This window comes from Schistocerca gregaria, chromosome 5, assembly GCF_023897955.1.
Source record: "Schistocerca gregaria isolate iqSchGreg1 chromosome 5, iqSchGreg1.2, whole genome shotgun sequence".
In the NCBI taxonomy this organism is placed as follows: Eukaryota; Metazoa; Arthropoda; class Insecta; order Orthoptera; family Acrididae; genus Schistocerca; species Schistocerca gregaria.
This window is the reverse complement of record NC_064924.1, coordinates 144250829-144278827: the sequence shown is the minus strand read 5'-3', so window position 1 is coordinate 144278827 and position 27999 is coordinate 144250829.

Below are 27999 nucleotides of genomic sequence, written 5' to 3'. Positions count from 1 at the left end.
CTCAACCTAAGTATAGGCAAAAGAAGCGCTGTCAATCACTGAATGCTGCGTATTCAACGACGACATACAACCCGGAGGCAAAGTCAGAATCGTATAGGTTTCTCACAGTACTGTTCCTAACTGTTGTAACTATAAACTTTACTGAGAGCAAGTCCGTCTGTATCAACAAAGCTGATATCAAGCGACCGTCACACATGGGCGCTCACAACGTAAGACCTCTCCACCACTGGCCTCCCAGAAAGGTTCGGTTCCCCACCATCGTAATTCCGAAAACGAATCATATTACCGAAATCACGGAATATTCTCCCTCTCTACAGATTTTTCTGAATGCCGACCAACCATATTTTAGTCTTTTGTCGTCCAACACGGAAAGTTTGCGAGGAAAAACCTATACTCGTACAATGGTACGCTGCTGAGTAAAAATACTTGGAAATAACCCAGCCTGCGTGGTTTACGAGGTGCCGCTTCTTCGTTCCTCCCACCTGCGTCCAAGGTTTTTGTAGTTTCCGAAGTATAATCCTTCCAGTTTGGCTACAAATCGGTCGGTCGCGACTCTATTGTGCTCCATCACTTAGGTGCTACGATGTCCGCCTTGCTATTTCCTGTGTTTAAGCAGGAGCAACACATCTGTGTGGACCTTCCACGCAGGGCTTGAATTCTGCCTGCCATTTCATTTCCACTGGCGTTCCAACCGCTACTATTATAGGCAATCATTCATTACGCCGTTTCTATAACAAAGACACTCCGTCATCTTTCATGCAACAAGCGTTTACAATTATTTACAAGGTGTACAAGACAATGTCAGTCTCCTTTAAATATTCATATATACGATGTACAACCTATCAAATGATATCTAATTATGGTTGTAGTTCACGGCAAAGTATGTAGATGGGTTCTTGTAAGGTGCAAAATTATAGCCACCTTACAATGGAACACCCTTTCACAAGAACTTCTTACCAGCTTTGCTGCTGGCATGTGTTCGTAGTGATCACTCAGGCTGACAAGAACCGTGTCCCGCCGTCTGTTACAGTGTCCAGAACACCATCATATCTCGCGGTGACTTCAGTGTAATCACTGTCTGTAAATAAAAGCCGGCCGTAGTGGCCGTGCGGTTCTAGGCGCTACAGTCCGGAACCCGGGACTGTTACGGTCGCAGGTTCGAATCCTGCCTCGGGCATGGATCTGTGAGATGACGAAAAAGATATAACATAAAAATATCGGCACTCGATATTACCATTCCTGTATCGGACACATCGCGGAAAAGTGTCGACGGTATATAAAGATGCTTTCTGGAATAAATGCCGATATATCGATAATTTATCAACAGTCCTCCAGTTCTTTACACCGCCACTGAGCAGCTCGCCAAAGAGACGTTTTTAGGTGGAGGTATTAGTCCACACAGTTGTACACAAACAAGTGGCATCATGCGTTTATTGATTACAAACTGATATATATCCTGAATTATGAAGAGAAATTTTCGGTATCCCGCTAGTCACTACACTATTTAACTGCCTGTCGTCTTGATGTTCTTAGAAAATGTGCATTCACAGGCAAGAACTATTTTCGCTCTGTACACTATGAAAATAGAACAAACTAACACGAAATCGTAGACCAGTCAATGAATTTTGCAATCAGGAAAACAGAAGGTGCTTGAATGGACCTAAGAAGAGATGTAACATAAAAGAGTAAAGACTGCCTGCCGTTTCCAGTGCTAATTTTGTCATGTGACTGAGACGTATAGTTTCCTATCGGAGTTTTGATTTGCAAGAAACGGACTTTTGTCGCGGAAGCCATTCAAAATTGAGAATTGCTGACTGAGAAATGGAGAGATGGTTGGGATTATAGTTTTACGGCAAACTGAAGAGGTACTATGAATATTTCAAGATGGTATCTGTTATTTCTGACATGTCCGAAAGAGCAGATACCATCTTCATATAGACTCCTGGAAATGGAAAAAAGAACCCATTGACACCGGTGTATCAGACCCACCATACTTGCTCCGGACACTGCGAGAGGGCTGTACAAGCAATGATCACACGCACGGCACAGCGGACACACCAGGAACCGCGGTGTTGGCCGTAGAATGGCGCTAGCTGCGCAGCATTTGTGCACCGCCGCCGTCAGTGTCAGCCAGTTTGCCGTGGCATACGGAGCTCCATCGCAGTCTTTAACACTGGTAGCATGCCACGACAGCGTGGACGTGAACCGTATGTGCAGTTGACGGACTTTGAGCGAGGGCGTATAGTGGGCATGCGGGAGGCCAGGTGGACGTACCGCCGAATTGCTCAACACGTGGGGCGTGAGGTCTCCACAGTACATCGATGTTGTCGCCAGTGGTCGGCGGAAGGTGCACGTGCCCGTCAACCTGGGACCGGACCGCATCGACGCACGGATGCACGCCAAGACCGTAGGATCCTACGCAGTGCCGTAGGGGACCGCACCGCCACTTCCCAGCAAATTAGGGACACTGTTGCTCCTGAGGTATCGGCGAGGACCATTCGCAACCGTCTCCATGAAGCTGGGCTACGGTCCCGCACACCGTTAGGCCGTCTTCCGCTCACGCCCCAACATCGTGCAGCCCGCCTCCAGTGGTGTCGCGACAGGCGTGAATGGAGGGACGAATGGAGACGTGTCGTCTTCAGCGATGAGAGTCGTGTCTGCCTTGGTGGCAATGATGGTCGTATGCGTGTTTGGCGCCGTGCAGGTGAGCGCCACAATCAGGAATGCATACGACCGAGGCACACAGGGCCAACACCCGGCATCATGGTGTGGGGAGCGATCTCCTACACTAGCCGTACACCTCTGGTGATCGTCGAGGGGACACTGAATAGTGCACGGTACATCCAAACCGTCATCGAACCCATCGTTCTACCATTCTTAGACCGGCAAGGGAACTTGCTGTTCCAACAGGACAATGCACGTCCGCATGTATCCCGTGCCACCCAACGTGCTCTAGAAGGTGTAAGTCAACTACCCTGGCCAGCAAGATCTCCGGATCTGTCCCCCATTGAGCATGTTTGGGTCTGGATGAAGCGTCGTCTCACTCGGTCTGCACGTTCAGCACGAACGCTGGTCCAACTGAGGCGCCAGGTGGAAATGGCATGGCAAGCCGTTCCACAGGACTACATCCAGCATCTCTACGATCGTCTCCATGGGAGAATAGCAGCCTGCACTGCTGCGAAAGGTGGATATACACTGTACTAGTGCCGACATTGTGCATGCTCTGTTGCCTGTGTCTATGTGCCTGTGATTCTGTCAGTGTGATCATGTGATGTATCTGAGCCCAGGAATGTGTCAATAAAGTTTCCCCTTCCTGGGACAATGAATTCACGGTGTTCTTATTTCAATTTCCAGGAGTGTAGTTAAGGCTACCTTCTTCTTCTGTGCGGATGCACACGTATTGCCCGAACTCTTACGGGATTCGGTAAGATTGTCTGCCGCGAGTAATGGGTGTAACGGGCAGGAGCACTACGAATGTAGTGTGTGGACGTTAAGTTGGGAGCGTGCAAGGGATACGTCCGTGCAGTCCCACTCTCCTCTGACCCTCGGTGGCTCAGGTGGATAGAGGGTCTGCCATGTAAGCAGGAGATCCCGGGTTCGAGTCCCGGTCGGGGCACACATTTTCAACTGCTCCCGTTGATGTATATCAATGCCTGTCGGCAGCGTAGGGTCTTGATTTAATTATCATTTCATCTTAGAGGAAGTAGGTGAGTGGCGGCTCTACCTAGCTACGTCACGCGGAGCAGCTCGAGGCTGTTCTCGGACCTTCTGCAGCGTGTCTGACTAGTGGTGATGCGTTTGTCCTTAGATAAATGCATTAACGTTGTACGGAACACAAACTTTGGTAAGTAATGTGAGTAATGCAAAAAACGCACAAGGACAAAAACTACGTAAGTCACCGCTCGCTTTCCTACATTGCTGGAAAGGAAACTGATTCTTGGTTGTAGCGTTCTTCTGGACGACGCCACTTCACGGCCAAGAGCGCCAATCCGACAGTAGTAAGAACTAAATGGAGGTTGGCAGGACGCATAGCGGGCCGAATCGACGGTAGATGGACAGACAAGGCCCTTAACTGGGTTGCAAGGGATAACAAAACACTGAAACGACAACCCAATGAAGACCTTAATGCCTGAGGAAGTCTGCAGGAGACATTTTGTAGTACTGGATTTAAAATCGTGGCTGTTGTTGCTGTTGTTGTTGATGATGATGATGGTAACGAATATAAATTCGAAAGTGTTTAGTTCCCATTTCGTGAGAATATTACATACAGTCAGCCTGTTGGTGAAACTCTTAACTACCTGATCCTCATTGCCGTCTGTAAATCGTCCACAACATCGTATTTTATATCTCAGCTTCGCGTGGATACAAACTTCCTCTCGAATACAGTCGATATGGTCGTAATGCGTGACACGCTTCTACAACGGGCGAGGAGACAGGTGATTCGTAACTAGCGCGCCTTAAATCCCATAAAAGGAAGTCCAATTATATAGGTCAGCTCACAGTAGAGGCCAAGAAATGCGTCCACGTTTAAGTGTCTCAATTGACGGTAAAATGCATTGCGGTCTTGTACGCTTAAATAACAAGAAGCGTCATTGACTACGAGCTATTTCATTCGATGGATTGCTGCTGGACCAGACATATACAGAGTGGAGCAAGTAAAAGTGTCCTGGAGAACATATTTCTAGGGTACAGAGAAACACATCAGACGAAAGGAAATATAGTACTAACCTGACTATAGCAGATCTTGAAAGTGACCCCTATTCATCTCTTGGGACGTTTGGGTCCTGGTAAGTTAGTTGCTGAAGGCAGATCGAAGCTGGTCTGCTGGAAATGCTGCAGTTCTTGAAGACTATGAGGGTTGTTGCGATACACCTTAGACTTGAGGGCTACCCACACAGAGTAATCGCAAGCTGACAGATCAGCTAGTGACATCTCTGAACAGTCAAAGGGACTGTGTCTGTGATACAATATCCACCGTCAACGCCTGTCTTCAGGAGTTCTGGGAAGCAGGGGGATGGAAAATTTTTTGATGTGTGTCCATAACTATTCTTGATTTTTGTACTCAAAATAACATTCTTCATCATGATCATAATTCTATCTCCGCGCTCACAAACAAAATCAGTCCTGGATATGCGAGCTATGTGAATAGGAGGTCTGTGGTCCTGGAACACAGCATCGTCATTGGGAACAAACACTGCACCATATGATGGACCTAATAAGCAAAATGCTCACATATCGAATATATTGCTCCCCCTACTCATATCACCCGAGGAGATCACGAATGTAAAATTAGAGAGATTCTAGCGCGCACAGAGGCTTTCCGGCAATCGTTCTTCCCGCGAACCATTCGCGACTGGAACAGGAAAGGGAGGTAATGTCAGTGGCACGTAAAGTGCCCTCCGCCACACACCGTTAGGTGATTTGCGGTGTATAAATGTAGATATAATCCTTGGCAGTAATGCTATCTTGCAAAGTACCTTTACGGCCCGTGGAATACCACGATATGGCTGTGTAGATGATCATCGGACGTCCTCTGTGTTTCAGTCTTGGAATGTAAACTCAGCTAAGAAGTTGGGGTGAGTGTCCAACAAGTCTCATCCGACCCAATGTGATTCTTCCATTTCTCCATAGTCCAAGTTTTATGGCTTCGTGCCTTTGCATCACTAACGGGTGGTTATAAGATTCCAGTTCGCCGTGTCATTCGGTGCTTATGAATCTCTCTTCGTGTTGTTTTGGTACTGACAGGTTTCGCGAGTGTGATATTCATTTTTGCTGTGACCTTTGCAGTTGTCTGTCTCTTGCTTTTCATGGTCTTCAATCACCGTCTGTCACGTTTACTCAGTACACACTTTCGTTCGTATTGTGACAAAGGATGATAGTTTTCCACTTTCCCTGAAAGCGATATAGGTTCCGGATATGGTGACTCTTGGAAGGCTAAACACTTCGGATGGCAAATGGCTCTGAGCACTATGGGACTTAACATCTATGGTCGTCAGTCCCCTAGAACTTAGAACTACTTAAACCTAACTAACCTAAGGACAACACACAACACCCAGCCATCACGAAGCAGAGAAAATCCCTGACCCCGCCGGGAATCGAACCCGGGAACCCGGGCGCGGGAAACGAGAACGCTACCGCACGACCACGAGATGAGGGAAAACACTTCGGATACCTCGGTTATGGAAGCAGGCACTACACACGCCCACACTCACCTCTGCTACCAACTGTCTCAGGAGTGAAGACTATGTAGATGTGCTCCAAGGTTCGGCCGGCTGAAGGGCCAGTTGCCGCAACCTGGTGGAGGTAAGTGTGAGTCTTTTCCTCCGCCGTTAATGTTGTCACAAGCTGTTTGAAAATGTTAGCAATGTAGCGTGCCGAAATCAGCGTCTGATGAAGAAAGGTGGCACCAATAATGCGGCGTGCAGACACTGCAGACGAAACCCCAACCTTCTGATGATGCGATGGTGTTTGTGGAACTTATACGGATTCTCCGTTGCCCAGAACCTGTGATTCTGTGACTTGGCATAACCATTCAGGTGAAACCACTATATATCAGACTTAAGAATTAAAATACAAGGTGAAAGGATATCAATGATACGATTCGCTGATGACATTGCTATCCTGAGTGAAAGTGATCTGCTGAACGGAATGAACAGTCTAATGGTTTGAGAGTAAATCGGAGAAAGACGAAGGTAATGAGAAGTAGTAGAAATGAGAACAGCGAGAAACTTAACATCGGGATTGATGGTAACGAACTCAATGAAGTTAAGGAATTCTGCTACCTAGGTAGTAAAATAACCAATGACGGACGGGGCAAGGAAGACATCAAAAGCAGACTCGTTATGGCGAAAAGGCATTTCTGGCCAAGAGAAGTCTACTAATATCAAATACCGGCCTTAATTTGACGAAGAAATTTCTGAGGATGTACGTCTGGAGTACAGCATTGTATGGTAGTGAAACATGGACTGTGGGGAAACCGGAACAGAAGAGAATCGAAGCATTTGAGATGTGGTGCTATAGACGAATGTTGAAAATTAGGTGGACTGCTAAGGTAAGGAATGAGGAGGTTCTACGCAGAATCGGAGAGGAAAGGAATATGTGGAAAACACTGATAAGGAGAAGGGACAGGATGATAGGACATCTGCTAAGACATGAGGGAATGACTTCCATGGTACTAGAGGGAGCTGTAGGGGGCAAAAACTGTAGAGGAAGACAGAGATTGGAATACGTCAAGCAAATAATTGAGGACGTAGGTTGCAAGTGCTACTCTGAGATGAAGAGGTTAGCACAGGAAAGGAATTCGTGGCGGGGCGTATCAAACCAGTCAGTAGACTGATGACAAAAAGGAAGAACAGATCCATGTCCAAGCCATTCATTGGTATCTCAGTGAATAGTCACTCACAAAACTGGGGCGCTGAAGCGCATCTGCTGGTTTTAACGCATGAACAACAGAGACTCGGTAGGGATACATGTACAGGTCGAGGCGGAGTATCCGTCCGCACGATCGACGTGATGTGCCGGTCTCTTGTGACAGACATCGGGTTGATTTGGTGGGGCTCTGAAGCATTTTCTGGCGAACTGCAGCTACATTTTCTAGCGTGCTGGCACGTTTCGGAATGTTTTTTGACCTGTTCAGGACAAATCCAGTGTAACGCCATTTTCGGACTAAGCGCCGCATTCCACGGCACTTTGACATCAGCAAACAACTGACCACACGGTTTGCACGAATTAATTGTCACGTAACTTTCCACAACGGAACCCGCTGCTCCACTGTGAGTATCGCATTGCATTGCTCCACTCGCACCAACAGAGCTGCACTCGCTCTGATCTGGCGTGGATCACGTGGCGGGCGTATACGTGGTGTGCGTGTTAAGGGAGGTGGTTGTATGCATAAATTCACGCCGAATCGTATCCACTTCTCCGGGCCACCTTTGTTGGCCCACCGAGCCACGGAATGCCGGACGGTGACGTTGGAAGCTTGTGACGCAGTAGGGGAAGTACAGCGTATTTATAAATGAATATCGGGGTTTTAACGCTTTATAATATTCATTACATTAAACTTACAGTTATAAATTACATGTCAAATAAAGAGCAACTCAAGCAGTTTTACCAAGAACCTTATAAATTTTCACTGGCATAGCGAAGTAGTTCTAAGTTCTAGGCGACTGATGACCTCAGAAGTTAAGTCCCGTAGTGCTCAGAGCCATTTGAATCATTTGTCTTCTTCCGCTTGAGACGAGAAATAGGGGTCGATAGCGGATGGGATACGTGATGTTGGAGAGTACAGGACCGAGTCTGCTTGGATCCAGTGGCCTCATTACATACTAATGACCATTATCTCATTAGCTTAAGTGCGATCTGCACGTAGAAGTTCTGTGACGGCTCCCAAATCCAAGGTCCTCGTCGGTACTTTTGCGGCAGCCACCACAAATTGTGTAATGAGTGGGTAGTGGCCAGGACGTAGCTATGTCTGTTGGCCGAAAAATAATTAATGATAAGAATTGCGCCAGCTACAGTGGAGAGATAACTTATCTTTATTTCGGACGAAACGTGCACCAGCAATACAAGTTCAAGTAATATCCGAGATTAATCCGTGTACTGAGCCTTGTCAAATACAACAGCAAATATCACACTGCAATGTCTCCGCTATAAACTCCACGAAAGGCTAGCAACAGACAATCGACAATGACTGCCCGTCTCGGGGTCAGCGTTCCACCTCATAAGCAAAAGGCAGAGGGCGCTGCGGACCCGAGCTCAGCCATGGCGCGACCTCTTGCGTCGGCGGTAACGCCCTGAGACGCCGACGGCCGCGACAGGAACGGTGGCCAGCGATGTCACGGTCAGAGCGCGCGTGCGCGAGTTGGTTGGTTGGATGGGTCTGTACATACAACAAGAAGTCACTGTGTGGAAGGGCTGTTAAAGTGAGTGCGCGACGCTGCGCCTTGTTACCCATTACGCCGTTGTGGTCCGCTGTCCAGTGGAAACATATCGGCTTATGGAGATCGGACAGCAGAGCACTCACAGAATCGTTATAAGAAGCGACTCTGTTGAATTGTAATTCTGTTGCATGTAGTGACGTCTGTAATATCAAATGACTCAGTTGCTATCACGAAAGTTGCCGGCCGCGGTGGCCGTGCGGTTCTAGGCACTTCAGTCCGGAACCGCGTGACTGCTACGGCCGCAGGTTCGAATCCTGCTTCGGGCACGGATGTGTGTGATGTCCTTAGGTTAGTTAGGTTTAAGTAGTTCTAAGTTCTAGGGGACTGATGACCACAGATGTCGAGTCCCATAGTGCTCAGAGCCATTTGAACCTTTTATCACGAAAGTTAAAGATAAGTGAATGCCGGAAAATTTGGTTCTGCAGCTCGGTTGAGAGGGAGATCTACCTGTTTCCCGCCCCTATAGGCGTCCTCACACGGGATGCGGAAGCGGACGTGGATATCGGGCGGGACGAGTTTTGTGACGTCACTACGTGAAATAAGGGGTCCCGCAACGAACTTGTGACGTCACACTAGTTGCCTTGCCCGATATGCATCGCGAACGTACGGCTACGTTCGGAACCACTTGGGAAATCACTGAGTGAAGAAATGGTTCCCAATAAAGTTCTCAAGTTTGTCATATGCTATCGAGAGCGTGAATGTATTTAAACGCGCAGCTCGAATTTTCAAACTGGTGACGATCCCTGGCAACACGGCCCGTATATCTGAATGGTACCGATAAAGTTCTACGTTGTGGAGCTTTCCCAAGCGTGGAACGCAGGATCCCACACGTCAGATTTTAGCTGCTTGTAGAGGGACGTGGCCAATGAGTTACAATACCGCTTTCTCCATCACAAGCATAACTTGCAAAATGGTGTACTGGATTACGTCGTTTCAGCTGATGGCCGTATTTGCTGGATTTTATATTGTAACCTACTTGCTAAGAATATATACTGTTCCAGAGCACAGCACATTCAGTGTCCCCTCAAACTGCGACATTATTTGCAGGATTTTTAATAATAAAATAACGTGAAACGGCAAATTTGTGGTTAATGGCTTTTCGTAATTTGTATCTTTCACGTTATAACTTCCATCCGATGAAAGTATGCCATGTCATTAAAGCTTATCAGAAACGAATCTTTTTGGTACTATCGGCTATAATTAATTCTGAGTTAATGACATCATGAGGTCAAAGACAAAAAGTTAATTGTATCTGTCAACTGTTGCAGAGTGGGCAGGTGGACGGATACAGATTTAGAAGGTTATCTGTTCGAGTACTGTCTCATTCAAATTTTTTTTATTTATCTTTACATCTACTGAAATATTCTAGGACTTTCTTGTCCATTTAATAGATGCATGTTCTCGAATGTTAGATTTTACAGTTAAATAAGAGTGTTTTTCCTTGGGGAATGAGTTTGTTCGATTTTGTGAACATATCTGGGAACAAGGACCAATGAACTGCAAGATTATTTGTCTACGTCACTGCTCGTATCCCTCACAGTTCAGAAGTGTGTTCACTATGGACGGAAGTATGATTAACATATGGACAGGGGAGTAGATGTGCATTTTAATAGACGCATTGAAAGAGGAACACTATTTTTATAGTTTTGCAAATAACGACCACTACAATAAAAATTGTCGAGATGAAGCACTTCCCATGTATTTGAAAAAGAAATAGGTCCTTGGCCGGACCTCAGAACCCTAAAGGAATACCAAAACAACTGTTTTTAATATGTATAACAATCCATTGCTCCCTCCATCGACAATCTTCTTCGCGATTTTCTGCGCTCCTTTTCGACGATCGGAAATCCTATGCGCGTCCGTGTTTGTAGACAACTGTGAGGTTTGCGCGCTAGACGTAGCCGACAGCTGCCGCTGGAGAGCGCGAATCACGATGAGGTGCACGTTCGGTGTGACGAAGCAGCTCGTTTACTAGCGTTCACCAATCATGGAAACCACGTTTGACGCGCTTCAGTTTCCAGGACAGCGAGCCACACGTACTGTTATACATCTGCACCTCGAGCGCGGCAATACAGCGGGTACTGCCTGTCAGTGCAGGTAGGTTTACACCAGGGCGAATGGCGGCGAACACAAGGGAACGAGCATTCGTAGACAGCTGGCCAGTGTTCACGATCATTCGCTTCTGTATCTGGACAAGCGTTCACACGAGACGGAACGGAAGAGGACTTGAGAACAATGCGTTTTTGTTCTTTGGCGCTAATAATCGGCACACAGCATACAACAGTATATACAGTACGACCTTGATAATTCGGCAAGCTCTGCGACCTGTGAATTCCGGATTATCAAGGCAATTTCTAAAGGCCTGATTTATAAGAAAAGGAAATACGTAATACCTGTAGTTTGAACATACAGAAACAAATAACTGTTATTTATGAGACACAACATGGGAGATTACAATATAAAGAATTAAAAGTGTGCATTACTTTTCCATAAAAGAAGAATTGAACTAAAAGCTGAAAACTGTACTGCTCAATTAAATCAGTTTAAGGGTCAAAGTTTTAGAAAAGTTCAGTCACCAATAATGAAACAAAATAAGCACCATCGATTTGAAAAGCTCAAAAATAAACTAATTAATACAAACTATTACCAAGAATGTGGTGTAGTTTAGATGGAATCACTGTCTTTAGGAACAACACAAATCTCTGACGTTGCCGCGGATGCGAAATGTGTATGACACTCATCTGCCACTGATGGTTCACTAAAAATTTTATTAAAAGGTATCAGATAGATTATATAATGGTAAGACAGAGATTTGGGAACCAGGTTTTAAATAGTAAGACATTTCCAGGGTCAGATGTGGACTCTGACCACAATCTATTGGTTATGACCTGTAGATTAAAACTGAAGAAACTGCAAAAATGTGGAAAATTAAGGAGATGGAACCTGGATAAACTGAAAGAACCAGAGGTTGTACAGAGTTTCAGGGACAGCGTAAGGGAACAATTGACAGGAATGGGGGAAAGAAATACAGTGGAAGAAGAATGGGTAGCTTTGAGGGATGAAATAGTGAAGGCAGCAGAGGTAAAAAGACGAGGGCTAGTAGAAATCCTTGGGTAACAGAAGCAATGTTGAATTTAATTGATGAAAGGAGAAAATATAAAAATTCAGTAAATGAAGCAGGCAAAAAGGAATACAAACGCCTCAAAAATGAGATTGACAGGAAGTGCAAAATGGCTAAGCAGGGATGGCTATATGACAAATGTAAGGATGTAGAGGCTTATCTCACTAGGGGTAAGATAGATACTGCCTACAGGAAAATTAAAGAGACCTTTGGAGATAAGAGAACCACTTGTATGAATATCAAGATCTCAGATGGAAACCCAGTTCTAAGCAAAGAAGGGAAAGCAGAAAGGTGGAAGGAGTATATAGAGGGTCTATACAAGGGCGATGCACTTGAGGACAATATTATGGAAATGGAAGAGGATGTAGATGAAGAAGAAATGGGAGATAGACAACATTCCATTGGAACTACTGACGGCCTTGGGAGAGCCAGTCCTGATAAAACTCTACCATCTGCTGAGCAAGAGGTTTGAAACAGGCCAAATACCCTCAGACTTCAAGAATAATATAATAATTCCAATCCCAAAGAAAGCAGGTGTTGACAGATGTGAAAATTACCGAACAGTCAGTTTAATAAGCCACAGCTCCAAAATACTAACACGAATTCTTTACAGACGAATGGAAAAACTAGTAGAAGCCGACCTCGGGGAAGATCAGTTTGGATTCCGTAGAAACACTGGAACACGTGAGGCAATACTGACCCTACGACTTATCTTAGAAGAAAGATTAAGGAAAGGCAAACCTACGTTTCTAGCATTTGTAGACTTAGAGAAAGCTTTTGACAATGTTGACTGGAATACTCTCTTTCAAATTCTAAAGGTGGCAGGGGTAAAATACAGGGAGCGAAAGGCTATTTACAATTTGTACAGAAACTAGATGGCAGTTATAAGAGTCGAGGGACATGAAAGGGAAGCAGTGGTCGGGAAGGGAGTAAGACAGGGTTGTAACCTCTCCCCAATGTTATTCAATCTGTATATTGAGCAAGCAGTAAAGGAAACAAAAGAAAAATTCGGAGTAGGTATTAAAATCCATGGAGAAGAAATAAAAACTTTGAGGTTCGCCGATGACATTGTAATTCTGTCAGAGACAGCAAAGGACTTGGAAGAGCAGTTGAACGGAATGGACAGTGTCTTGAAAGGAGGATATAAGATGAACATCAACAAAAGCAAAACGAGGATAATGGAATGTAGTCGAATTAAGTCGGGTGATGCTGAGGGAATTAGATTAGGAAATGAGACACTTAAAGTAGTAAAGGAGTTTTCCTATTTGGGGAGCAAAATAACTGATGATGGTCAAAGTAGAGAGGATATAAAATGCAGACTGGCAATGGCAACGAAAGCGTTTCTGAAGAAGAGAAATTTGTTAACATCCAGTATAGATTTAAGTGTCAGGAAGTCATTTCTGAAAGTATTTGTATGGAGTGTACCCATGTATGGAAGTGAAACAAGGACGATAAATAGTTTAGACAAGAAGAGAATAGAAGCTTTTGAAATGTGGTGCTACAGAAGAATGCTGAAGATTAGATGGGTAGATCACATAACTAATGAGGAAGTATTGAATAGGATTGGGGAGAAGAGATGTTTGTGGCACAATTTGACCAGAAGAAGGGATCGGTTGGTAGGACATGTTCTGAGGCATCAAGGGATCACCAATTTGGTATTGGTGTGCAGCGTGGAGGGTAAAAATCGTAGAGGGAGACCAAGAGATGAATACACTAAGCAATTTCAGAAGGATGTACGTTGCAGTAGGTACTGGGAGATGAAGAAGCTTGCACAGGATAGAGTAGCATGGAGAGCTGCATCAAACCAGTCTCAGGACTGAAGACCGCAACAACACAACATGGAACATTGCAGAACAGCTGACTTGTTTTTTTGGATTGTGCTCTTTTGAGAAAAATTATTTTGTGTGATGATCCGATTTGTAACTGCCGATACTCTCAGCGAATTTCACCATAGTATTTAATAAGGATTCTTCAGTCCAAGAGATGATTAGTTATAGGTGTCTCTTTTTCGTCACTCAGTTTTTGGTGCGTCCTGTGGTTGAAAACACGTTGTAATATCGCAACGTCTGACCTCGGTAGCTGAGTGGTCAGCGGGACAGAATGTCAATCCTAAGGGCCTGGGTTCGATTCCCGGCTGGGTAGGAGATTTTCTCCGCTCAAGGACTGGGTGTTCTGTTGTCCTAATCATCATCATTTCATCCTCATCGACGTCGAACTGGTGTCAAATCGAAAGACTTGCATCCGGCGAACGGTCTACCCCACGGGAGGCCCTAGTGACACGACATTTACATTTATATCGCAACGTTAGTAGTTCCTGTTCGATAGCTAAATGTCTCTCAGTCTCGATTCTTTAGTCAACTTCTCCCGCTAAAAATGCACTCGGTTCGTTTAGCGGACACAGAATTTAGCATTCGTACAATTTCAGAGCGATCAGTTTCTTCGACCAGATATGCCATAGTTATCTCCCGGCCTAACAATGAAACTGGCTTATCTCGGAGAGAGTATAATCGCTCAGTGAAGCAGAAATTTGGCACAGGCGAGGCTTCGCTTGAAAAAAAAAAAAAAAAAAAAAAAAAAAAAAAAAAAAAAAAAAAACCCTCCCGGATTATGGAGTGACGGATTATCGGGGTCTTACTGTAGTTAGAGGCAAAGCTTTCATATTCAGAGAGGATTAACTCCCATGGCGAGCGTAATGTATCTCGCGAAGTTAGCTAAATGTCGTAGAAGAACAAGAATTTATGTGTGTGACTTTGTACACAAGCGTGAAGTGCGAGGAGCCGGTGAGCGTAACATTGAACTGTAGCTCCACCTCTCCTCAAAAATTACTCCAAAACTCTGCGCACATGCAAGCTGACACTTTTCGCGGACTTCTCACTACAGCTGATGAGGAGATTTAAAAGCAGAACACTACCGACGACCGATACAACCCGAAGAAAGCCTAGGTTTACACTCTGGTTAGTTACAATTGGTGTACGTTAGTGGTTGTTTTGCACTTCAATAGCTGCTGTATCTCAGTTTCTGATGCCTAAAGTGACACAGGCGAAGCACCTGAAGTACTTTATTTAAGTACATATATGCGAGATGTCAATAAAACGCCATTAATGAAACGTGAAATGTACATATCATCTGTCACATACGCTACTTGATAAAATCTAGTATGCAGTACAAGGTGGTGAATATCAGTCTGAAAAGCTTGTAAGGGTGTTGCAGGGAAGGTTGTGCTAAAAAATAATTATTAAGAAAAAAAGTTCGGAACGTTGCGCCTTTTTGTATAATTAGCACTGAAGTTAGCCAATGAGCCAATTCAGGCGGTCCACCAGATATAACCAGTGTCATTAGTCCTCATAGCGTAGACCAGGGGTCTCCAAACATTTTCGTCCCCGGGCCACATTGATTCCTCCACGAAGTCATAAGGGCCAAGATATACCTAGTAGGATTAAAGCACCCTAGCACTCCATGATCACCGTAATGTAAGGCTAAAGGAAAGATGAAATCGCAAAAATCTACGGTTGTGGGAATAGCTAGCACTGAAACGAACTACGATTTTTATTTAATTACATAATTTTGATTGGTGGACGTACCTTGTAACACTCCACCGGTCACTTATCTGGCTTTGGCGTGTGTTAACCCCAGCTAATTGACTAACAGACCAACAGAAAGTGCAAAGGTGCCGCAATATCGGATAAAGCAACGAAAGTAATAAGGCCCTGTGACTCCTGATTGAACTGCGGTGGCAGTGTTGACTATAATTGATTCAGAATTGATCACTTTTAATTAAAAAAGGGTGCACATTGATGTTATATTCAGCTGTTGAACACCAGATGCAAATGTTGAACATGAAATTGATTAAGAAAGTGACTTGGGATTTCAACTACTTGATTGAAAACAGATGTAGTCGATTAGCAGAAATTAATTTTAACTCCCGACCTTCAGTCATCACATTACAATACTCTCCTATCAGGCAGTGGTAATAAATTGTGTATGCGTGACTAAAGCGCGGCAACTCAAAAATAATTCCTATCGACTGACCCAGGCGTAGTGCGAGAAGAATTCTACAATACACGGCCCATGAAACCCTCATGGAAACTTTGCCGACGTGATCCAAGAAATTAATCAGTGGCCGGAGCGGGCGAAATATCACCGAATACAGTGTGGCAGAGCGGTGTCTTTGTGTGGACGTCGGCCGACCTCATGGTGCTGCAAGGCTGTGCTCGTCTATTCACTCCTAGCTATCTAGCTCAGTACATAGCTGAAACAAAACTTTCTATCTACAAGCTCAATCGCTCCATTTGCTAAGTCCTAAACTGCAGAGATGCTCACTCTTTCTCAGGCAAGCTGAGCAAAGAACGCCACATCCGCACTCTAGGCAAGCTGGGAACGGAATACCTCTAATGAGACTTCTGCCAGTCCGCTCTTCGCCTCGGTTTCCCCTCCAGAAAAATCACTTACGCCAATTGCAGCACTAGTCACGTTAATTGTGCGTCACTTCCCAGCGCCGACCAATGCCTGCTCTGGGAAGTGAACAAATTCCCACAAAATTTCCCTTCCTCTCAACTTCTTCTATTTAGCTCCCCCCAGGCCACCCATCAAGGTTAGCGTCTGCACAAACAGCAAGTTTTCCGGAATTCTGACTCCTAGGAGAGTACTTCAAATTCCTTGGTCCTACGTTCCCATCGGAGGCCGGCGTATTTCATGTTGTCGCTCTTCACCTGATTTACTTCACCCTCTGCGGACTGTAAATTCAGCGTGAAGTTGCTATAGTCATGAACATGCATATTTTGACCTCTGTTGACCGCTCCACCATAGCTTTGCGCGGCTTTCTCGCATGTTTCATAGAAAACGGGACGATGGACATTTATCAACAGGCATAAAAGTTCTCTGTCTGTTTCCCAGTACAGCAGCATGCAGTCGGGGTCAACCACCCACTCACTGTCACTCATCTTAAGGCGGCTAGAGGCCACGCACCGTTACCGCTTTCTCAGAGCTTGAGCTGCCCTAAGCTTGCCTATTGTCACTTACCTTCGCCGTTCCCCAGCCGGCCACGGTCAACTCTAAATGCTTCCCTGGGTAAACTAGCGTCCAGTAAATCGACTCGTTTCCACAAAGTTTTCATGTCGTGTGACTTACTTTAAAACCATCACTCGACATTAATTATTCCACTACGTCCATACTATACCCTCTACAAGATGCATTGTGCCTTATCAGTCATTTTGTTCAGCCCTACTGCTCGCTCAACGTGAGTTAGGTGATCTTTAATGACTTCATGTAAGAGGCATAGTTCTTGCCATCTTACAACCCGACCGAAATTCTGGCCTATTTTATTCTGGCGAATTTCACTGTTTGCGGTCTGCACAATCTTGACCTAGTGCACAGCTTGTGGGGTAGCGTGGCTCAGCTGCGAAAGGCGCCTTTTGGCTCCTCTCTCTGGCTACAGTGGGCTGTTGTCCACAGTGGCACTCGCGTTGCCCATGGGGCTTCGTGTAAGGCGACTGCAAAAAAGAATGTCACTGCACATTCTTCACGAAAGCGTCCTGCAAAGTTAACGAAATCTCAAAATCATTGTTAGCAACACTATTACTGCAAGACGTAACAGAGGTAGAGTATGTCAACGCAATGTTATTTCAAGCGGCGCAACAATAAGTTTAGTTATGTAGTCTTGTAGCGAGTAGCAGAGCCAGAGCATACATTTTATAGTTCTGTTACGTGATTGTGTCTAAGTTGCGAGTGTTTATTGAGTTTTTTAGTGTTTTATGCGCTGTACTAGTAGGTGCGTCGACGAAGTGAGGGACAGTTCAAAGTTTGAATTCGAAGAGACAAGGAAAATCTGAATATCGAAATACGTACTGGTGAAAGGCCTCTGTTGGATTCCTTTCATGTTAATTTATTAAATCTGTTGTCATTTACGACATAAGTTCCTCTTCTAAATTTACTGTGGCGTTTCTGAATATCTGGGAGGAGACTGAGTAGTGGAACGTGTTACTTTTACACATAAACAAGAACGATCTGTCACACGACTACACTTTATATGTAACTCATGCCACACAGTCTCATACGGAACCTACATTAGCTTTCTTTTATGTACTGTATATGACAAGATACCGTCATCCCCCTTCCCTGCTGTGTGAGAGGATGAATGAGCAAATGTATTTCTAGTTGCATGCTGGATGGTAGCAGACAAGCCTGTCTGCTAGAGAACAGTAGGACCAACGCCGGAACAGGTAGCTACGCTTTCTAAAAGCAAAGAGGTTTCTATCCTTAGTATGGTCCTGTCTGTCCCTTGTCATATGTTGGTATAGGGAGCTGCCCCTCTGGTCACTTCCGTTTGTATCTGTGAAGCACGCTCGGTAGGAGCCCGGCAGGTCAGTCTGTCCGCGGCGAGCGTCTGAAGTGGTAAGATCTCCGGCTAAGCGCGTGTCTGCTAAGTCTGTAGGACAATGGATTTCTTAAGTTCAGCCTAACTGAAAATTTAATCACCTTTATTTCAGGTTTAGCTGTAAAATATCTAATGTTATATTAAATTGCAACGCAGTGTATTTCGAGTGTGAAGTTCAGAATATCTTCCAGTAGTTGCTTTGTCACTACTTTGTGAGTAAAGTGGAACCACGTGTTCATCAGTAACTCTAAGATCATCAATCTTAAATGCGAATATGCGTGAGATTATAACGTCTCGTCTTGACAATATTTTTCAATATAGTAACTTTTCTTTATGTTCAACCCACGTGGCGTGTACTTTGTGAGACCAGTACCACGTGCTTATACAATTGTTTGACCCATTAGGTTTATAATAAGACGGTAGTAACCAGTTCGAGGTTTTTCTTTTGTAAATTGCTTTTCGATCTAATTTATTTTAATTATCAAAATTATTGTGGAGTTACACTGTTTGTGTAAACCAAGTTGAGCACGTGAAGCATGTGGTGTAATCATCAAAGTAGCCTTCAGCAATTCTTTTCGGGAAGATTTCACAGACAGTTAGTATACCAGTGTGTGGTAATTACATGACGGACAGGATTGCGCTACGAAGGTAACTTCTTTGGGTGAAAATTGAATCGGTTAGTTGTGGTTAATTTCCTCATGCATATGTTTCAACGTTCTTTGTGTGTTATTTTATGAATGCAGTGTTGTATGCAGTCTCCCAATCTTGGCTCCATATTTGATGTGCTCTGTAAGATTACAAACTCACGTTTTCCCAATCCTAAATAAGGCACCACTTTAGTTATGAATGAAGTTTAATATGCTCCAATTTCAATGGTCAATGTTAAAATAAATTTCCAAATATAAACTGATTTATTTATTTTTATTTAAATTATCACCGGTTGTCGTATGACGATTAAAAGATTATAATTAATGTTAGTCTGGTTGCGAATTTGGTAATCTAGACCGGATAGCAGGTGAAACAGTTGCTCAGTAATGCAAAGTTAACTTCCCCAGACATCTCACAGCTTTTAACCCACCTTTATTGTCTATCAGCACCGCTTTCATAACAAATTAAAGCAACAACATTACACTGGTGTAGCACGACTTGAGTATTTCTTCACTGTATTTTTTGTGGAACTACAGTGTAATTGTGAGTATTTAATTTAGTAATTAAAGTACCTTAAACAATAAATTCATTGCATTTTGTTTAGCAGACTACTTCCGAGTTTTATTTGTATTAAATAGCACAATTTTATTTTCAGGTTACAGTGTTTTGTGAAGTTCTGTACAAATATGGAAAAAAACGAAATTTTTACAGTGAATGCAGAATTTTTAAAGAGCAGTGGGGATGTCAATATTTCGTGGTGGAGTCAAGCAACAGACCAATGTGTATTATTTGTAATGAAGCAATATCAGTCTTCAAAGAATACAATATAAAACGTCATTATGAGGCTATGCGCGCTCAGAATTACTCCAAGTTTACAGGATGCGAACGATTAGAAAGGTGTGAGTCTCTGAAACGCCAGCTAAAAGCCCAGCAGTCGCTGTTTAAGAAAGTAAATGCTGAACAACATGCAGCAACGCGTGCTAGTTTTCGTGTGGCTCATTTAGCAGCGAAACAGTGTAAGCCATTTACCGACGGTGAATTAATTGAGAACTGCATTACTACAACAGCAGAAGAAATGTGTCCAGAAAAAGTTAATTTATTTAAAAACATAAGTTTGTCGGCAAACACTGTGGCTCGAAGAATAGATGACTTTGCACAAAATATATCAGCACAACAGCGTGACAAAAATCAAGACTTGACTGGGTCTCTTTGGCCGTGGATGAGTCAACAGATGTATCAGATACTGCTCAAGTACTGCTTTTTATTCGAGGGATTGACAAAAATTCTGAAGTGTATGAAGAGCTCCTTGATGTTCACAGTATTCACGAGACGACCACTGGCGAAGATATTTTTAAGGAGTTGAAAGGGCAGTTGAGAAAAACAGTGGAAGAAATTAAAATGTATTACAACTGCTGGTACAAAAAAACATGTGTGGGAAAAATAAAGGTGTTGTTGCTCTCTTTTCTAAGGTCGTAGAAAATGACGGTGGCTCAAAACCATTAGTTGTGCATTGTATTATTCACCAACAGTCTTTGTTTAGAAAATATTTAGATATGTCAGAAGTTTTAAAGCCAGTTATTTCAGTTATCAATTATATCAGATCCCATTGCCTCAGTCATCGTCAATTCCGCGAGTTTCTTGCAGACATTGAAGAAAGCGACTTGCCGTATTATACTGCAGTGCGATGGCTTAGGTGCGGTAAAGTTCTGGCCCGTTTTTTTTTTTTAACTCCAAACAGTAATTGAAATTTTTTTGAACGAAAGGAATCGCCCCCTGGCTGAGTTCGGAACGGTGAGTGGTTATGGAAGCTAGCATTTTATACAGACTTAACTAAACAAAATGAATGCCCTTAGTTTAAAATTGCAAGGTGAAAACCAGCTTCTGCCTGATTTATACACGCATGTTAAGTCCTTTCGACAAAAGATTGCTTTGTTTCAGTCTCAGTTGAACAAAGTATGCTTCACGCATTTTAATACATTCCAAACATTGTCAGCAAACTGAGATTCCGTTTCCTGTAACTTTCGCAATTGAAGGTTTGGGCGCTGTAAAAATTAATTTTGAATCACGTTTTTCAGATATCGATGCAAATTCAAACGATATCAAGATATTTCAAAATCCCTTTGTCGTCGATATAGAACATTGTCAGCAAACTGAGATTCCGTTTCCTGGAACTTTCGCAATTGAAGCTATCGGCGCAGTAAAAATTAATTTTGAATCACGTTTTTTAGATATCGATGCAAATTCAAACGATATCAAGATATTTCAAAATCCATTTGACGTCCATGTAGAAGCGTTACCCACAGAACTTCAGTTTGAAATGATTGATTTGCAATGTAGCGACTTTTTTAATGAAAAACATTCAAAGTCATCATTACTGAAATTTTATTCGTGTCTTCCATCTACACAGTTTCCAAATTTACATAAATTTGCTCCTGGCTTTTTTCCGCTTTTGGCACTACTTATTTGTGTGAAAAACTTTCTCCAAAATGAAACATGTAAAAAGTATTTACAGATAAAAATTAAGTGATGAGCATTTGAAGTCGCTGGTGATTATCTCTAGCAGTAAACTTCATCCACAACTGGAGGTAATTATGGAAGCAAAGTTACAGCTACATGAAAGTGACTAATTATCACTAAGACGTTAAATTTCTTTACGTGAATACTCTAACACTGTGAGTTTTCAAGATATAAATTAATTACAGTTATTTTTATACATCAGTTAGAACTAAAATATCCAATATCATTATGTACACCAGGTACTGTATTTTCTTTAAATTGCCTTAAAAAAAAATATTTTATACGATTTACTTGCTATGTGTATTTTAGAACGTAATCGAAAGAAAGTGACCTCGCTTAAGAAGCATCTTCGATAATGATTGATTACTAAGGCTAGTCGCGCCGAAGTGGCGTTCATTTGAAAGACTTGCGCCAGACTCGTGAGTAGAATAAAATGCAATGAATTTTTTTACTTATTATGTTTCCGCTTAACTAGTCTGTTAAACGTACTCTTTTTTCAGTATCGCACGCAGAATGGTCTGTCTGTTTATTGTGGATAGCCACAAGTTTAACCATGACCTTCCGCTTTGTAAAGATAGAGCTCCGACAATGTCGCGGTGTATTGATCGAAACTCAATTGTTGGCAGTATAGGTACCACCTCAAACATTTGGCCGGCCGGATACCGGGGATGTCCGGTCCGGCCAGCTGCCGCGGGCCGGTTTGCCGGCCCTCGCGGGCCGGTTTCGCGCCGCGGGCCGTAGTTTGGAGACCCCTGGTGAAGACGACAGCGCACGAGACCTGTCACTCTGTGGCTCGGGTTCCACCCTTACTACCGTTCCATGTCCAGTTTTTCTATCGCTCTCCTATTCTGTTTTAGGGAACCAGAAGATGAACACGTTTGACGACACTGTCTGTGGCGCGCGGCAACGGCCTGATTGCCTAATTTTAATGCTAATTAACTCGGAAACGGCGTAACTTTTCGAATTCTTGACTTACCAGTTATTTCTCAGGGCAACCTACCCTGCAAGTCCCAAGAAACTTTTCAAACTGTTTCTGACCACTCTGCACAGTTCGGTAAGCAGCACATAGCGTAATCCCGGGTGAACCGATTTTATTTACTGAGAAAAATCTCTAACGCAACGACGGCACATCATCCACTCAATTCCAGAAATGTAAACGACGAGAAAGATCGAGTCCTTCCTATATTTTTAGTTTTACTTAGCGTACTAGATATATATCTGCATTTGCCTACTTTTATGAAAATTTACTGCGTTTTTCCCTTTTAATAAAAAGGAGTGCAAAGCTTTTGTTTCTTCTGTCCGTTCCTGCCTGATGGAAGCGTCTAATGAATTTATCGCTTCTTATGTTCCCAGATGGATCTCTGAGTGCTTCGGCAGCTTTCTACAAATCATATTTCTTTTCCTCTGGCTTTTGTACTGTGAATGTCTTGGCCCCCAGAAGCACCTATTGTATCTATATTTTTCTATTAGCAACATTCCATTGTCTCCCTCTCACTCCATCACTCCCGCAGTCCATCTGAACAACGGAAGCAGGGAAGTCGAAAGCTTTCTGCACTGCTACCACCGAAGTGGAGAGGACGCAAACTTGCTTTGATGGTTCACTAAAAGGCGGAAAACTAATGGAACACGTGCAAACGCTAGCGAATGCGAATTGAACGCTCCCAAACGAGGATGGCTTGCGCTCGCCTGCCTTTTACACCAGAGAGAATTCTCGTTCGATGTTGCATGTGTCCGCTCCAGCTTATCGGTAACTGGCTGTTCACTACAAGGAGCGGTACCCTCGCAAACTGTAGTCACTAGCTCCAGCAAGTGCTGTGCGGGTCGTCTAAGATACAAATTACGACATTGTGTTGCATATCGAGCAAGGCTGACGGCGCATTTGGACAGTGTAAGATAAAACACTCTAATAAGTAAAAGAACGACGCTTCATGAAGGAATTATACGAATAGGAGGGAAGGTGGTAGATACGATGTACGTGCAAAGACAAACATATGATTACGACGTCAGAACCGTTGGGTGATTTATTCAAGAAAAAGAGCTTCACTAACTAAGCAAGTCTGAAACGCGTTGGTTCATCTGTGGGCCCTTATGCAAGTACACTCCTGGAAATTGAAATAAGAACACTGTGAATTCATTGTCCCAGGAAGGGGAAACTTTATTGACACATTCCTGGGGTCAGATACATCACATGATCACACTGACAGAATCACAGGCACATAGACACAGGCAACAGAGCATGCACAATGTCGTCACTAGTACAGTGTATATCCACCTTTCGCAGCTATGCAGGCTGCTATTCTCCCATGGAGACGATCGTAGAGATGCTGGATGTAGTCCTGTGGAACGGCTTGCCATGCCATTTCCACCTGGCGCCTCAGTTGGACCAGCGTTCGTGCTGGACGTGCAGACCGCGTCAGACGACGCTTCATCCAGTCCCAAACATGCTCAATGGGGGACAGATCCGGAGATCTTGCTGGCCAGGGTATTTGACTTACACCTTCTAGAGCACGTTGGGTGGCACGGGATACATGCGGACGTGCATTGTCCTGTTGGAACAGCAAGTTCCCTTGCCGGTCTAGGAATGGTAGAACGATGGGTTCGATGACGGTTTGGATGTACCATGCACTATTCAGTGTCCCCTAGACGATCATCAGAGGTGTACGGCCAGTGTAGGAGATCGCTCCCCACACCATGATGCCGGGTGTTGGCCCTGTGTGCCTCGGTCGTATGCAGTCCTGATTGTGGCGCTCACCTGCACGGCGCCAAACACGCATACGACCATCATTGGCACCAAGGCAGAAGCGACTCTCATCGCTGAAGACGACACGTCTCCATTCGTCCCTCCATTCACGCCTGTCGCGACACCACTGGAGGCGGGCTGCACGATGTTGGGGCGTGAGCGGAAGACGGCCTAACGGAGTGCGGGACCGTAGCCCAGCTTCATGGAGACGGTTGCGAATGGTCCTCGCCGATACCTCAGGAGCAACAGCGTCCCTAATTTGCTGGGAAGTGGCGGTGCGGTCCCCTACGGCACTGCGTAGGATCCTACGGTCTTGGCGTGCATCCGTGCGTCGCTGCGGTCCGGTCCCAGGTCGACGGGCACGTGCACCTTCCGCCGACCACTGGCGACAACATCGATGTACTGTGGAGACCTCACGCCCCACGTGTTGAGCAATTCGGCGGTACGTCCACCTGGCCTTCCGCATGCCCACTATACGCTCTCGCTCAAAGTCCGTCAACTGCACATACGGGTCACGTCCACGCTGTCGCGGCATGCTACCAGTGTTAAAGACTGCGATGGAGCTCCGTATGCCACGGCAAACTGGCTGACACTGACGGCGGCGGTGCACAAATGCTGCGCAGCTAGCGCCATTCGACGGCCAACACCGCGGTTCCTGGTGTGTCCGCTGTGTCGTGCGTGTGATCATTGCTTGTACAGCCCTCTCGCAGTGTCCGGAGCAAGTATGGTGGGTCTGACACACCGGTGTCAATGTGTTCTTTTTTCCGTTTCCAGGAGTGTAGTTACTCGGCTGGGCACAGACTGGTAGAGCTGTTGGATGTCTTGAGGGATGACGTGACTAATACTGTACAATTGGCGCATCACATTGTCAAAATCCTGAACTCGTTGGAGGGCATTGCCCATAATGCTCAAAACGTTCTCAGTTGGGGAGAGATCCAGCGAACTAGCTGTCGAAGGCAGAGTCTGGCAAGCTCGAAGACAAACAATAGAAACTCTCGCCGTGTGCTGGCTGGCATTATTTTCCTAAAATGTAAGCCCAGGATGGTTTGCCATGAAGGGGAACAAAACGGAGGGTAGAATATCGTCGACGTACGAGGGTGACTCCAAAAGAAATGCACACTATTTTTGTAAAAATACAGTTTTCATTCTGCACGTGTGAAAGTTTTACAATGTATAGATACATCCTTTCCATTTGTTTTCAAACTTATTTCAACCTGTTCCCGTGAGTGGCGCCGTCACAGCATGTCTTCAAGTTAGCTGCTACACTTGACGTTCGTCAGAAGCAACGTGATGTCATAGAATTCCTGTGCTGTGAAAACGAGTCTGTGGGAAACATCCAGAAGAGGTTGGAAAAGGTGTATGGAGATGCTGCTGTCGATCGCAGTACAATTAGTCGGTGGGCAAGCAGGTTACGTGATGAAAGCGGGCACGGCAATATTGAGGATTGTCCTCGCGGCGGCAGGCCTCGAACTGCACACACTCCAGACAATGTACAGAGAGGTAACGAATTGGTGACTGCTGACAGATGCATCACAGTGAACGGATTGTCACGCTACGTTGGCATAGGGGAAGGAAATGTTTGCACAATACTGGAAGTGTTGGTGTTAAAAAAGGTTTGAGCCAAGTGGGTTCCCCGGATGTTGACAGTGGCTCACAAAGAAACAAGAAAAACGATATGAAGCGAACTTTTGGAACAGTACGAGAATGGTGGAGATGAATTTCTTGAAAGAATTGTGACAGGTTATGAAACATGGCTCCATAATTTTCCACCACAGACGAAGAGGCAATCAATGGAGTGGCATCATGCGAATTCACCCAAGAAAAAAATTCAAAACCACACCTTCTGCTGGAAAATGTTATGGCTACGATTTTTTTTTCGATTCCGAAGGACTCTTGCTTGTGGACATCATGCCAAGTGGAACCACCACAAATTCTCATGCATAACTGACGACAATGAATAAACTTCAAGATCGACTGAGTCGTGTTCAACCACATCGGCAAAAGCAGGATGTTTAGCTGTTGCACGTCAATGCACGGCCACATGTCAGTCAAAAAACCTTGGAAGCGATGGACAACACTGAAACACCCACCTTACGGTCCTTACCTGGCTCCATGTGACAATCATCTCTTTGGGAAACTGAAAGACTCCCTTTGTGGAACAAGGTTTGAAGATGATGACTCCCTTGTACACGCTGCCAAACAGTGCCTCCAACAGGTTGGTCCAGAACGTTACCGTGCGGGTATACATGCGCTTGTTCCAAGATGGCGTAAGACAATTGAAAAGGATGGAAATTATGTGGAGATATGTAAATATTGTTCCTAAAGAATGTACCTACACACTGTAAAACTTTCAAAAATGCATTATAAAAGATGCATAAAAAAAAATGAAATGACACCTCAGAGCAGCTTTGCTGGTTATCGGACCGAATAGAGGGCTACAGTCATATTGGGAACCCGCCGCTAGTCGGAGCGTCTCCAGGACGTCTTCGCTCAGTTCGAAGCGGGACTCATCACTGAAGACAGATCTCCAGTCAGTGAGATTTTAGGCCAAATGGGCTCGATACCAGGGCACACGGGCTTGTTGGTGCTCAGATGTCTGAGCCGTGCGCGGCTCGTGTTCATTCCGTTTATTGTTTGTCATCTTCTCCTACCGTACTGCTGCCTCGTTTTCTTATTCCATTTACTGGCGTCTGTCTTACCTGCCCGTGAGTGGCAGCAGCAGCGCTTATCGGTAAGTGCTCTGTTGTACTATCTCTGGAGAGACCGATAGTATTTCCGGGGCGTCGTGTGCCTGGAAGCCAGTCGGGGCACTGAGCAGCAATCGGGGAAGGAGCGCCAGTAAGGCGCTGACAGCCAGCACTTGCCGACCGCTGGCCACGCACATGAACTGTCCGAGGGAGGCAGATCGGAGCGGAAACGGCCGCTGGTTGATCGTTCGGTTGGTCGTCTCATCGGGCGACGTGTATTTGTTCTTTTGACCGTTTCTGGGCCTCGTCAGTTGGTCATCTTGTCAGATGTGGATCGGTTCCTTCCTCGTGAAGAGATGTCGTAGCCGATAGGCAAGAGCTACCTCTGTATGGCTGGGTCCGGGCCAGTGTGCCTGGAAGCCAGTCGGGGCACTGAGCAGCAATCGGGGAAGGAGCGCCAGTAAGGCGCTGACAGCCAGCACTTGCCGACCGCTGGCCACGCACATGAACTGTCCGAGGGAGGCAGATCGGAGCGGAAACGGCCGCTGGTTGATCGTTCGGTTGGTCGTCTCATCGGGCGACGTGTATTTGTTCTTTTGACCGTTTCTGGGCCTCGTCAGTTGGTCATCTTGTCAGATGTGGATCGGTTCCTTCCTCGTGAAGAGATGTCGTAGCCGATAGGCAAGAGCTACCTCTGTATGGCTGGGTCCGGGCCAGTGTGCCTGGAAGCCAGTAGGGGCACTGAGCAGCAATCGGGGAAGGAGCGCCAGTAAGGCGCTGACAGCCAGCACTTGCCGACCGCTGGCCACGCACATGAACTGTCCGAGGGAGGCAGATCGGAGCGGAAACGGCCGCTGGTTGATCGTTCGGTTGGTCGTCTCATCGGGCGACATGTATTTGTTCTTTTGACCGTTTCTGGGCCTCGTCAGTTGGTCATCTTGTCAGATGTGGATCGGTTCCTTCCTCGAGAAGAG